Source organism: Procambarus clarkii, chromosome 77, assembly GCF_040958095.1.
Source record: "Procambarus clarkii isolate CNS0578487 chromosome 77, FALCON_Pclarkii_2.0, whole genome shotgun sequence".
NCBI lineage: Eukaryota > Metazoa > Arthropoda > Malacostraca > Decapoda > Cambaridae > Procambarus > Procambarus clarkii.
Window position 1 is genome coordinate 13,454,968 of NC_091226.1, and position 13,798 is coordinate 13,468,765.

The 13,798-nt window shown below is 43.0% G+C and overlaps 1 protein-coding gene across 3 annotated transcripts in view; it reads right to left on the reverse strand.

Annotated features, from left to right (window-relative positions):
* LOC123747157 (ELAV-like protein 1) overlaps positions 1-13,798 on the reverse strand; it is a 300,388-nt gene that overhangs the window by 198,133 nt on the left and 88,457 nt on the right. The window lies entirely within an intron of this gene.

A 13,798-nucleotide genomic window follows, 5' to 3' on the forward strand; every position in this document is an offset into this window, starting at 1 on the left:
AAACTTTCACAAAACGTGCAGTTTTTATAGCATGTAATATTTGTGCTCACTACAACTTGATGAAACGAATTTTAACCCTTACAAATATAGACATTGTATGTTTTATAGTTTTGCTGATAAATATCGCACAGTTCACTGATTGTCTTGCAACTTGATACTATTCAAATTCCAACCGATGCAATTGCATGCATTAAATCTTCATCATAATTTGCATCAGAATAGTGTCCATAACTATTTTACATCTGTCATGTCAATTCTAGTTAGGGAGAGGAGAAGGGAGACTCTCTCTCTCTCCCCTAGAACGAATAGAGGTAGACCAGGTTGAAACGATCACGTTATCTTGAGGTTATCTTGAGATGATTTCGGGGCTTTTTTAGTGTCCCCGCGGCCCGGTCCTCGACCAGGCCTCCACCCCCAGGAAGCAGCCCGTGACAGCTGACTAACACCCAGGTACCTATTTTACTGCTAGGTAACAGGGGCATAGGGTGAAAGAAACTTTGCCCATTGTTTCTCGCCGGCGCCTGGGATCGAACCCAGGACCACAGGATCACAAGTCCCGCGTGCTGTCCGTTCGGCCGACCGGCTCGTTAGGGTATCTCAAAATAGATCTAAGACAATCGACTTGAGAATGGTCCAGGACGGACTGAAACGTCGTCGTCCCTTCACCTCCTAGTGTGTGGTCTGGTCAACATACTTCAGCCACGTTATTGTGACTCCTCGCCTGCATAGACCTACCTTTTGTTATAGTCTATGTAAAGATGCGGGTGCCCCAAAAGATGGCTGGCTACCCCAGACCAGACGTAGATCTTCGGCTCAATGTCTTCAAGCCATAAAGAGGATTAAGACAGAAAAAATATTGTGGTCTGTCGCTGATAACCTTTCTAGAAAGAAGTTTTAAGAAAGAATAAATTTGGGGTAATATTAGACAAATAAAATTTCACGTAAAAGCGTAACGATCGCCATGGATAAGTCCTCTGGGGCTCATATTACATGTAATATATTCTAAGAAATATTCCTTGTACTAGATTATACCGGACAGCTGAGATTGAAACCCATTTAACTACAGCTGTATGTGACACCTGCATACATCCTGTCCCTATTGTATTGTTTATTATTGTTATCCCTACATGTACACTGTAACCAGCTAGTTACACTTTGTAACTAGCTCATCAAGATTGTAACTTAGCTAAATGAATTGTGAGGTTCAGTCCCTGAGCCCATTATGTGCCTCTGTAACCCTTTCCACTTCCGCCCACAAGATGGGTATGGGGTGCATAATAAATGAACTGAACTAATATTAACCCCTGTAATGGTTGAGCAGTGAATGGACAATAGTAAACCTGGCCTTATCATTGGACAAATGTACCGCCCCCCCTGTCAAACTTCCAACCCGTCCTCGACTCAAGTCCATTACATCCAGCGGTCGCCCCCACAGACGCATTCATAAATTTTAACATGCTGTTCATTCAAAACAAGAATTTTCTCAAATATAAATTAGTATTATAATATATTAGCATATTGTGCATATATAGGCATAGGTTAGGTTAGGTGTTTAGGTTCGGTTGGCGATTATTTGCATTTGTAGTACGTGGGTGAAGCATTTATAGCGTTGTGGTTCGAACAAAACTCGTCAGTGAAGCACTTGTTCCGGAAGTGTTCGAACGAAATCAGTTGTGAATCGTGTGTAAACCGCTTTTCATTCATAAACAGGGGGTTTGGCGGGTGGATGGAATCACTTTTGGATCTTTGTTTGGAGGACGGGCTGCAAACTTCCCACCTGGGGCCTGATTCACGAAGCAGTTACGCAAGCACTTACGAACCTGTACATCTTTCCTCAATCTTTGACGGCTTTGGTTACATTTATTAAACAGTTTACAAGCATGAAAACTTCCCAATCAACTGTTGTTATTGTTATAAACAGCCTCCTGGTGCTTCGGAGCTCATTAACTGTTTAATAATTGTAAACAAAGCCGCCAAAGATTGAGAAAAGATGGACAGGTTCTTAAGTGCTTGCGTAAATGCTTCGTGAATCTGGCCCCTGATAATTCACCTGATAATGCAGCCCGTCCTCCAAACAAAGATCCAAAAGTGATTCCATGCACCCGCCAAACCCCCTGTTTATGAATGAAAAGCGGTTTACACACGACTCACAACTGCTGACGTTCGAACATATCCGGAACAAGTGTTTCACTGACGAATTTTGTTCGAATCACAACGCTGTAAATGCTTCACCCACGTACTACAAATACAAATAATCGCCAACAGAACCCAAACACCTAACCTAACCTATGCCTATATATGCACAATATGCTAATATATTATAATATTAATTTATACTTGAGAAAATTCCCGTTTTGAATGAACACCATATTAAAATTTATGAATGCGTCTGTGGGGTCGACCGCTGGATGTAATGGACTTGAGTCGAGGACGGGCTGCATAACGATAAAGCACTACTCATAACTTCACTAATAATGAAGCCTTCACCTTGGCTGTTTTCCCAGTTATTATCGTCTTGGTCTTTGAGCGACATCTTATATCTTTCCGAACCATTTCAGTATCTGAGCCACCACTTTACCTACAACTTTGCCTTTCTGATTTTCTTCCACCATACACCTTTAAGTTTCCTCTCTCTTACCTACCAACTCACCTCTTACCTACCAAGGGAGCCGGTCGGCCGAGCGGACAGCACGCTGGACTTGTGATCCTGTGGTTCTGGGTTCGATCCCAGGCGCCGGCGAGAAATACATGGGCAGAGTTTCTTTCTTGAAGTTCCACCTCCCTAGACCTACCCTTGTTACCTCAAATCAACCGTTACAACCCCTTAAGAGACATCCCCAGCCCTCACCACCACCCTTAACATAAAGCACCCCCCCTACCTCGCTATTTTGCTCTTGGCAAACCCAATGACTAACAGTGTCAGGTGTGTGAAGACCCGCCCTGCACGCCATCACAAATCTGTTACCGGTGTAGCTTTAACTCCCACACCTGTCACCCCTTAATACTCCTCTCACACACACACACACACACACACACACTACGCACATCCCCCCCCCCCCCATCCCCCACCATGCACTCCATCTCCGCCCACCTACGCTCAAACCCACGCACACCCAACTACTGCACCCCATTTCATCACCACCTAAGTTTAGTTAGGGGAAGGGGAGGAAAGGCAAGGTCAGTGAAGGATGGGGAAGGAATAGGCAGACAAGGTTACCGAGGGAGGGATTCAGCAGTCGGTGAGGGAGGTGGGGAATGGTTAGTTCTAAGGCAAGGTCAGTGAAGGGTAGGGGGAAGGAATAGGCAGACAAGGTTACCGAGGGAGGGATTCAGCAGTCGGTGAGGGAGGTGGGGAATGGTTAGTTCTAAGGCAAGGTCAGTGAAGGGTAGGGGGAAGGAATAGGCAGACAAAGTTAGAGAGGGAGGGATTCAGCAGTCGGTGAGGGAGGTGGGGAATGGTTAGTTCCCCACCTAAAGGGGAAAGGGGGAAACATTAGTGAGGAGAGGTGAGTAACAACGGATTGTGCCCCTGAATTAATAAAGTATAAATTTAGCACAAAGGGGAAACACTGTTGCTCCATTCTATTGGTGTTGCGTTTGACAACTGGCGCCACTATGCACTAATGTAGACTACTCTGAGCATGAGCTAGTGACCCTCAATTTGACGAGGTACGGGCTCACCATAGCCCGTGCTACTTGGAACTTTGTTCCAGGTAGTGAATCTTTAAATCACCACCACCATCCCTGCGTATAGCGAGCACTGATGGTATTAACAAGGAGCGCGCACGCATGTATGCTTGAAAATTATTTGCATTTGAAGTTTCGACATGTTACAGCTGCATGTACTTTGTCACAGCTGTTACATACACGGAATGAGAGGTAAATACAGTCCTTGCCAGACTTTCTAGTTACAGTAGATAACATGTGCACAATACCTGTACTGGCTCTATTGCGGGTGTTGGTTATATTGACTTTTCTATTATAAGGAGAAGGAGCATCGCTCTGCTTCTCTTAAGTCAACTTGTAAATTTTTGTCTATAGTTCATGGTCCTGGGTTCGATCCCAAGGGCCGGCGAGAAACAATGGGCAGAGTTTCTTTCACCCTATGCCCCTGTTACCTAGCAGTAAAATAGGTACCTGGGTGTTAGTCAGCTATCACGGGCTGCTTCCTGAGAGTGGAGGCCTGGTCGAAGCACCAGGAGGCTGTTTATAACAATAACAACAGTTGATTGGCAAGTTTTCATGCTTGTAAACTGTTTAATAAATGTAACCAAAGGCGTCAAAGATTGAGGAAAGATGTACACGTTCGTAAGTGCTTGTGTAACTGCTTCGTGAATGCGGGTCCAGGTTCGTAAGTGCTTGCGTAACTGCTTCGTGAATGCGGGTCCAGGTTTGTAAGTGCTTGCGTAACTGCTTCGTGAATCTGGCCCCAGGTTCGTAAGTGCTTGCGTAACTGCTTCGTGAATGCGGGTCCAGGTTCTTAAGTGCTTGCGTAACTGCTTCGTGAATCTGGCCCCAGGTTCGTAAGTGCTTGCGTAACTGCTTCGTGAATGCGGGTCCAGGTTCGTAAGTGCTTGCGTAACCGCTTCGTGAATCTGGCCCCAGATGATTAATCAACCCACTCAACGCTCAGACTCACTCATATCAACGCATTAACACAAAAAAATTGTTGTGTATCTACAAAAAACTAAGACTTCAATTACTGTAAAAACTAAATATAAAATGTGAAGCACCTTAACAGCTTTAATCAGCTTACAGTTATCACATAATGAAAGCCACGATAACCTCAGAGCTTCAACAGCACACCCGGCTTTATCCAGGCTTTATCCTGGCTTTATCCTGGCTTTATCCAGGCTTTATCCGGGCTTTATCCTGGCTTTATCCAGGCTTTATCCAGGCTTTATCCGGGAGGTAAGTGGCTGGCTGGAGGCTACTTCTCTCCCCTACCTAAAGGCTGCCCCACCACCGTGAGGGGGGAAGGGGGGGGGGGGGCAGCCATTCAACCGCCCACCATTCACACCACATTCCCACCTACACACCTGTCCACCCTCTCTCTCTCTTCTCTCTTTCCAGCAGCCTTTTGTCATCAACATCTCTCCCTCTTCACCCTTGTGCGCCCTTGTTTCTTCTCTTCACCCTTGTGCTCCTCTTCACCCTTGTGCGCCCTTGTTCCTTCTCTTCACCCTTGTGCTCCTTCTCTTCACCCTTGTGCTCCCTTGTTCCTTCTCTTCACCCTTGTTCCTTCTCTTCACCCTTGTGCTCCTTCTCTTCACCCTTGTGCTCCCTTGCACCTTCTCTTCACCCTTGTGCGCCCTTGAGCCTTCCCTTCACCCACCTTGTGCTCCTTCCCTTCACCCAACTTGTGCACCTTCTCTTCACCCTTGTGCGCCCTTGCACCTTCTCACAGCACCGTGCACTGCTACTTATTAAAATAATGATGTATATATAAACTGCATAAACTGTATAAACTGTATAAACTGCATAAACTGTATAAACTGCATAAACTGTATAAACTGTATAAACTGCATAAACTGTATAAACTGCATAAACTGTATAAACTGCATAAACTGTATAAACTGCATAAACTGTATAAACTGTATAAACTGTATAAACTGCATAAACTGTATAAAACTGTATAAACTGCATAAACTGTATAAACTGCATAAACTGTATAAACTGTATAAACTGTATAAACTGCATAAACTGTATAAAACTGTATAAACTGCATAAACTGTATAAACTGTATAAACTGCATAAACTGCATAAACTGTATAAACTGTATAAACTGTATAAACTGCATAAACTGTATAAAACTGTATAAACTGTATAAACTGCATAAACTGTATAAACTGTATAAACTGTATAAACTGCATAAACTGTATAAACTGCATAAACTGTATAAACTGTATAAAACTGTATAAACTGTATAAACTGCATAAACTGTATAAACTGTATAAACTGTATAAACTGCATAAACTGTATAAACTGCATAAACTGTATAAACTGCATAAACTGTATAAACTGCATAAACTGTATAAACTGCATAAACTGTATAAACTGCATAAACTGCATAAACTGTATAAACTGTATAAACTGTATAAACTGTATAAACTGTATAAACTGTATAAACTGCATAAACTGTATAAACTGTATAAACTGCATAAACTGTATAAACTGCATAAACTGTATAAACTGTATAAACTGTATAAACTGTATAAACTGCATAAACTGTATAAAACTGTATAAACTGTATAAACTGCATAAACTGTATAAACTGTATAAACTGTATAAACTGCATAAACTGCATAAACTGCATAAACTGTATAAACTGCATAAACTGTATAAACTGCATAAACTGTATAAACTGTATAAAACTGTATAAACTGCATAAACTGTATAAACTGCATAAACTGTATAAACTGCATAAACTGTATAAACTGCATAAACTGTATAAACTGTATAAACTGTATAAACTGCATAAACTGTATAAACTGTATAAACTGCATAAACTGTATAAACTGCATAAACTGTATAAACTGCATAAACTGTATAAACTGCATAAACTGTATAAACTGTATAAACTGCCAGACACCAGGGAGCCGGTCGGAGCCGAGCGGACAGCACGCTGGACTTGTGATCCTGTGGTCCCGGGTTCGATCCCAGGCGCCGGCGAGAAACAATGGGCAGAGTTTCTTTCACTCTATGCCCCTGTTACCTAGCAGTAAAATAGGTACCTGGGTGTTAGTCAGCTGTCACGGGCTGCTTCCTGGGGGTGGAGGCCTGGTCGAGGACCGGGCCGCGGGGACACTAAAGCCCCGAAATCATCTCAAGATAACCTCGTATAATGCAGCGTTATTCAATTGTATGTATAAAGCGTTAATGATCTCATAGTTCCAGTCTATAATAATTGTGGACATTTTCTTCCCCTTTCATGCGTTATCTTGAGGTTATCTTGAGATGATTTCGGGGCTTTAGTGTCCCCGCGGCCCGGTCCTCGACCAGGCCTCCACCCCCAGGAAGCAGCCCGTGACAGCTGACTAACTCCCAGGTACCTATTTACTGCTAGGTAACAGGGGCATTTAGGGTGAAAGAAACTTTGCCCATTTGTTTCTGCCTCGTGCGGGAATCGTACCCGCGCCACAGAATTACGAGTCCTGCGCGCTATCCACCAGGCTACGAGGCCATGTGTGTGTATCACGAAAATAAACACGTGATTAAAAATGTGACAGTGTCAGCCCACGGAGGAAAATTGAAACAGGAATTTCCTTAAGTACTTTCGTATATTAATACATCTTCGGAAGGAGTCATTCCCCTTTTATGTTTATTTTCTTGATTCTCTTTCTCACTTCTCGCTTACATAATTTCACTCCCTCCCACCCCGAATTCCCAATACGTCTCCTCTTCCATTTATTATTCTACATTCCCCTTTCCACCAATTTCACTCTCTTCCGCCTGCTCTTTCTCCTCTTTCTTATATCTCTTCTCCCATTACATTACACGTACCTTTGAACTCCGTTTTCTACCTGTACTCTCCCTCCTCCAACTCCTGCTGCTGCTGCTGCTGCTGCTGTTCCAGCAAGAGCAGCTACCAGCAGTCGCTGCGCCTCTCTCTCATAAAGACACAACTTTAAAACCTGAAGCGGACCAGTCCATATACGCAGCACATTACTCGCCAGCCTCCTGCCCCCTCCACACACAATACTACCCACCTTCCACTTCTCAAATACACGCGCAACTAAAAATATATCTACAGATTTAACGAGTCCCACGAATGGCAAGTTGGCGCTTGTGTACAAAGATACATAGCTTATTCTCGGTGAAAAAAATATTTAAGGTAGTAGACGAGGAGTCACAATAACGTGGCTGAAATATGTTGACCAGACGACACACTAGATGGTGAAGGGACGACGACGTTTCGGTCCGTCCTGGACCATTCTCAAGTCGATTGTGAATGGGTCGACCACTCACAATCGACTTGAGAATGGTCCAGGACGGACCGAAACGTCGTCGTCCCTTCACTTTCTAGTATGTGGTCTGGTCAACATTAAGATAGTACATTAAAACAATTTATAGATAATACAATCTTCGTTGTCATAAATTCTCTCTGGTATAATGACAAATTTAAGGAAAATATAAGATTTTAAATAAGTAAACAATATTGACTGTTTACCTGAAAGCGAACAAGTTGCAAACATCAGCCGGCCTTTCGTCTCGGGGCACACGAGGCAAATTATCCAACCTCTCATCCCTTGAGCTACCACTTTCATCAGTGTAGGAACCCGTCTTTTATTGTTATTTTTAACACCGAGCTTCAGAATGAAAACAAAATCCTTCACATATATACACACAAGGACTTATTGGGATTTGCATTAAACTAAAAAGCCGGGCAATCATTTTAACACGGCTTCCACACACTTGTGAAACAGGATAATTGCCACTAATTCAACAAGTTGGTTTAAAAGCAAGTGAAGACAAACAACAAATTTAGAAGCTTGATATTAAGGAATATCATTCCTGATTTGATATTTGGAATATCATTCAAAATTTTGAAGCCTGATATTAAGAAATATAATTTCTTATTTGACATTTGGAATATTATTTAAAATTTGGAATCTTGATATTTGGAATATCATTCCAATTTGGAATATCATTCCAATTTGGAATATCATTCCAATTTGGAATCTTGATATTTGGAATATCATTCCTGATTTGATATTTGGAATATTATTCCAAATTTGAAAGCCTGATATTAAGGCCACAAACTTCTCGTTGCTCAGTCTTCTCCATCTTTAGCACAATTCACAATACCCATGAGTTTTGTATAGGTTAATCCACGTATATTGTGTAACTATGTAACTCCTGTACATACAATTTAATATGACTAATGACATTAAATTGTATGTACTGGAGTATATACATTCCATGAGTTTATTTTTTGTACATACTGTACAAAAAAATTAACATTACAAATAGGTCAATATTTATAGACTAGAGGTAACCTCATCTATTTTAATCCAAGCACCTCCCATGTCTGTCATTGAGCAACAAAAGCCATCACTTAACAATAAAACTGAGCGCTTGCAGGCACCACCTCTCTCTCCTCTCTCTCTCTCCCCCTCTCTCTCCCCCCCCCTCTCTCTTCCTCCCCCCCTCTCTCTATCTTCCCCCCCTCTCTCCTTCCCCCCCCTCTCTCTTCTCCCCCCCCTCTCTCTCCCCCCTCTCTCCCCATGCACAGCCTCCTGATGCATGGGGGGAGAGAGGAAAAATTAAAATTATATAATACAGAAAATAAAAGAGGGGCCAGAATTTATGTTAGAGGCTCTACGGGCTCACCATAGCCCGTGCTACTTGGAACTTTTTGTTCCTAGTAACTAAATCTTAAAACAACAACATTGTTTTTGAGTCCCATAGTAAGACTTTGAAGAGGAGGACGGGAGAGTGACAAGACAAAATAAAGTATATGATAACGAAGGATTTGGTTATCTCAGGAAAAGAGAGACTATCGGGTAATTTAACAAACGCGGGATCAATCAATCGTTCCAACATTCATGATAAGGTGCAGATTAATATTGTAATCGATTCATTGTAATCATTTTACATTGTGTACACACACACACACAGGGGAGCTGGTGGCCGAGCGGACAGCACACTGGACATGTGATCCTGTGGTCCCGGGTTCGATTCCGGGCGCCGACGAGAAACATTGGGCAGAGTTTCTTTCACCCTATGCCCCCGTTTCCTAGCAGTAAATAGGTACCTGGGAGTTAGTCAGCTGTCACGGGCTGCTTCCTGGGGTGTGGGTGTTTGATATGGAGAAAGAAAATAGTAGTAGTAGTTAGAAACAGTTGATTGACAGTTGAGAGGCGGGCCGACAGAGCAGAGCTCAACTCCCGCAAACACAACTAGGTGAATAAATGAGTTCACACAAACACACACTCAAATGATTCCGAATGGCAAAAGATGATCATTTTGTTCTGTTTTTAAGATAATTTGCCTTTCTCAACTTTAATACATAATGTTCAATGTGATGCTTTCTTTTCTTAAGTAACTCTGGATTATCTAGGGGCCTGACGGCTGAGTAGACAGCGCTCGGGATTCGTAGTCCTGAGGTTCCGGGTTCGTCCCCCGGCTGAGGCGGAAACAAATGGGTAGTTTTTTTCACTCTGATGCGCCTGTTCACCTACCAGAAAAATGTACGAGTCAATAACCATTGAGTATATTAGCGTGTTCGGAGATCTCGCAAAATTCAATTTCTTTCTTTATTATGTACACCAACATCGCTGTTTTGTTGGATTTGTTTGTTTGTTTAAAGTGTGTTTGTCTCTTGTGTGTTTGTTACACAATGTTTTTAGGTATGTGTTTCCCTGAGGAGCATTAAAGGAGCCGGTCGGCCGAGCGGACAGCACGCTGGACTTGTGATCCTGTGGTCCCGGGTTCGATCCCGGGCGCCGGCGAGAAACAATGGGCATAGTTTCTTTCACCCTATGTCCCTGTTACCTAGCAGTAAAATAGGTACCTGGGTGTTAGTCAGCTGTCACGGGCTGCTTCCTGGGGGGCGGAGGCCTGGTCGAGGACCGGGCCGCGGGGACACTAAAGCCCCGAAATAATCTCAAGATAACCTCAAGATAACCAGTTATGTTGTGCTGTGCAGCTATGTGCTTGGTTAGTTCATTTATTATGCACCCTATACCCAACTTGTGGGCGGTAGGGGAAAGGGTTACAGAGGCACATAATGGGCTCAGGGACTGAACCCCACAATTCATTTAGCTAAGTTACAATCTTGATGAGCTAGTTACAAAATTCAATATAAGTCGTCACATCAACAATGGGTTCGAGATCGATCACAAGTACAGTTTCTAAATTAAGCAACTGTCATATGTGGAGAGCTAGTGTCACAATTGATATGTTTGTCCTGCACACCGCCCCCCATCCAGTGGGCAGCGGTGGATAGGTTACACCGCCCCCCATCCAGTGGGCAGCGGTGGATAGGTTACAATCACTTAGTTACTACCTACAGTTAGCAAACTGGGGATATTTGGCTAAAATTTCTGGTAGCAGATTATTTTGAATGAAATATTGACACATCGTTGGTACATTGGTTATAGAATTGTCTCTGAATTCACGTATCTTTTTGCACTCCACCACTTAGTGACGGAGGGTGTGCGAATAATTTTGTTGACAGGTATGTGCTTCGGGACCGTAGGACTGTGCACGGATCTGTGCTGCATATTATCTCGCGTTTGGGCTTTAATTGGCTTATGATTTGTGTTAGGTTATTAATACTGTGAAATTTCCTGTTCTGTGGTCACTCCGGAGGCTTGATTGTCTCCTGTGAGGCGACTCACCAGATTGTTATTATTTGATTGTTCAATGTGTTTATTATATCTCATCAGGTTCTGTGTGCTTTGCAAGGCTGAGTGTTTTCGCTTGAATGTGGCTGACCATATTTCATTGCTGGCAATACTGTTTTAAATGAAAGAAAAAGTCTGGAAACCAGCAGACTTTAACATTGGTCAGTCTGAAAACAACAGCATAAAATTAGTCCGCTTGGATCCAGTAATTACAAAATTGATCTGCCTGAACCTAATTTAGTATTGCATTACTAAAATCCTGCAGTCGACTTGAGAATGGTCCAGGACGGACCGAAACGTCGTCGTCCCTTCACCTTCTAGTGTGTGGTCTGGTCAACATACTTCAGCCACGTTATTGTGACTCATCGCCTGCATAGTACTGCATTGATCAGGGCAATGTTAACATGGAGCCACACTAACGAAAGCGACGGATACACAACCAACTATTTAGGAGCTACTGAACATTGCAAATCCTGTTCAGCAAGTCAGTGACTCGTTTGGACAGAGGTAAAGTGTCTCAAGAAACCTGTTTAGGTTTCTTAGCTATAGAATTTCAATATTTATGACACACTGAATATGCAAGTGAGCACATAACCCCCCCCCCCCCCCCCCCCCCCCCCACCACCACCCCCTTCCCCAATACACACGCAAATATTCTGCCCGAACGAAAACGATAACATTTTAACAAAATATGTACAAATTCAAAATATATAAACAAACTATCATGAGAGGTTATCTTGAGATGATTTCGGGGCTTTTAGTGTCCCCGCGGCCCGGTCCTCGACCAGGCCTCCACCCCCATGAAGCAGCCCGTGACAGCTGACTAACACCCAGGTACCTATTTTACTGCTAGGTAAAAGGGGCATAGGGTGAAAGAAACTCTGCCCATTGTTTCTCGCCGGCGCCCGGGATCGAACCCGGGACCACAGGATCACAAGTCCAGTGTGCTGTCCGCTCGACTGGCTCCCTCTACACAACTAAAACAAATTTAGAAAAGAAAATATTCTTGACTGTACTGCAGCAAGGTATTCAGTTGTTAGTGGAGGAGTAAGGCGCGATAACTGGCGTACCGTATGTATTTACAATGTATAACAAACACCTAATTAACAAAAACAGTGTGAACATTTCTCGTTAGTATGTATAATCATACATACAATGTTATGTTCAGGTAGTTATGATGTATAACAAACACCTAATTAACAAGAACAGTGTGAACATTTCTCGTTAGTATGTATAATCATACATACAATGTTATGTTCAGGTAGTTATATATGGGAAAACATTATTTGGTACATGTACATACATAGTAGGTTGATGGTGGTGTATAAATATGCGCCAGCAAGTACATTAGTATGCGACATATTTGGTCACATACTGATTAATGTGACCAAACACACATTCTGAGGTATGTGCGGGCGCGTGTGCGAGAGAGAGAGGGGGGGGGGGGGACAGAGGAGGACTTCTACCCCTCTCGTCATGATCCTGTGGTCCCGGGTTCGATCCCGGGGGCCGGCGAGAAACAATGGGCAATTTCTTTCACCCTGATGCCCCTGTTACCTTGCAGTAAATTAGGTACCTGGGAGTTAGTCAGCAGTCACGGGCTGCTTCCTGGTTGTGGAGACCTGGTCGAGGACCGGGCCGCGGGGAGACTAAGCCCCGAAATCATCTCAAGATAACCTCAAGAAGATGTAGAGAGAGCAGCTTCTACCATCAACATTAGGGTACCAAACCTGTCCTCCTACAACGTCGCTTTTCGCACGTATGCGTTAGCTAAGGCCACAAATTGTCGTGCTAGAAAATGGAAGCGGCTGTCGAGAGTGACGTACTGTCCCGTTTTCTGTTTTAGGTCCTCTGGTAGGTTAGGAGAGACTACGCTAAATTGACCGTTTTCTTGTTGGGAAACCTTAAAAGGACGGACTGCACTATAGGTACAGGAGGACTATAGGTACAGAAACCAGCTACTGCTCTCAGTCTCGATACTCTTATAATAAGTGTTCAACCAACTGAAGAACAAACTTTTAATTTGTTCTCGTGTTATTGATTTCAGAAACTACTAATTTATATGCATAAAGCAACACCTGCGTAATTGGGTATATCAAATTAGTTATAAATAACAGTACAGTGTATTATTGCTCTTTTAACCTGAGCTAGCGTAGGTACGGTTCCAGGGGCAAGATTCACGAAGCAGTTACGCAAGCACTTACGAACCTGGAGCCAGATTCACGCAGCAGTTACACAAGCACTTACGAACATGTACATCTTTCCTCAATCTTTGACGGCTTTGGTTACATTTATTAAACAGTTTACAAGCATGAAAACTTGCCAATCAACTGTTGTTATTGTTATAAACAGCCTCCTGGTGCTTCGGAGCTCATTAACTGTTTAATAATTGTAAACAAAGCCGCCAAAGATTGAGAAAAGATATACAGGTTCGTAAGTGCTTGCGT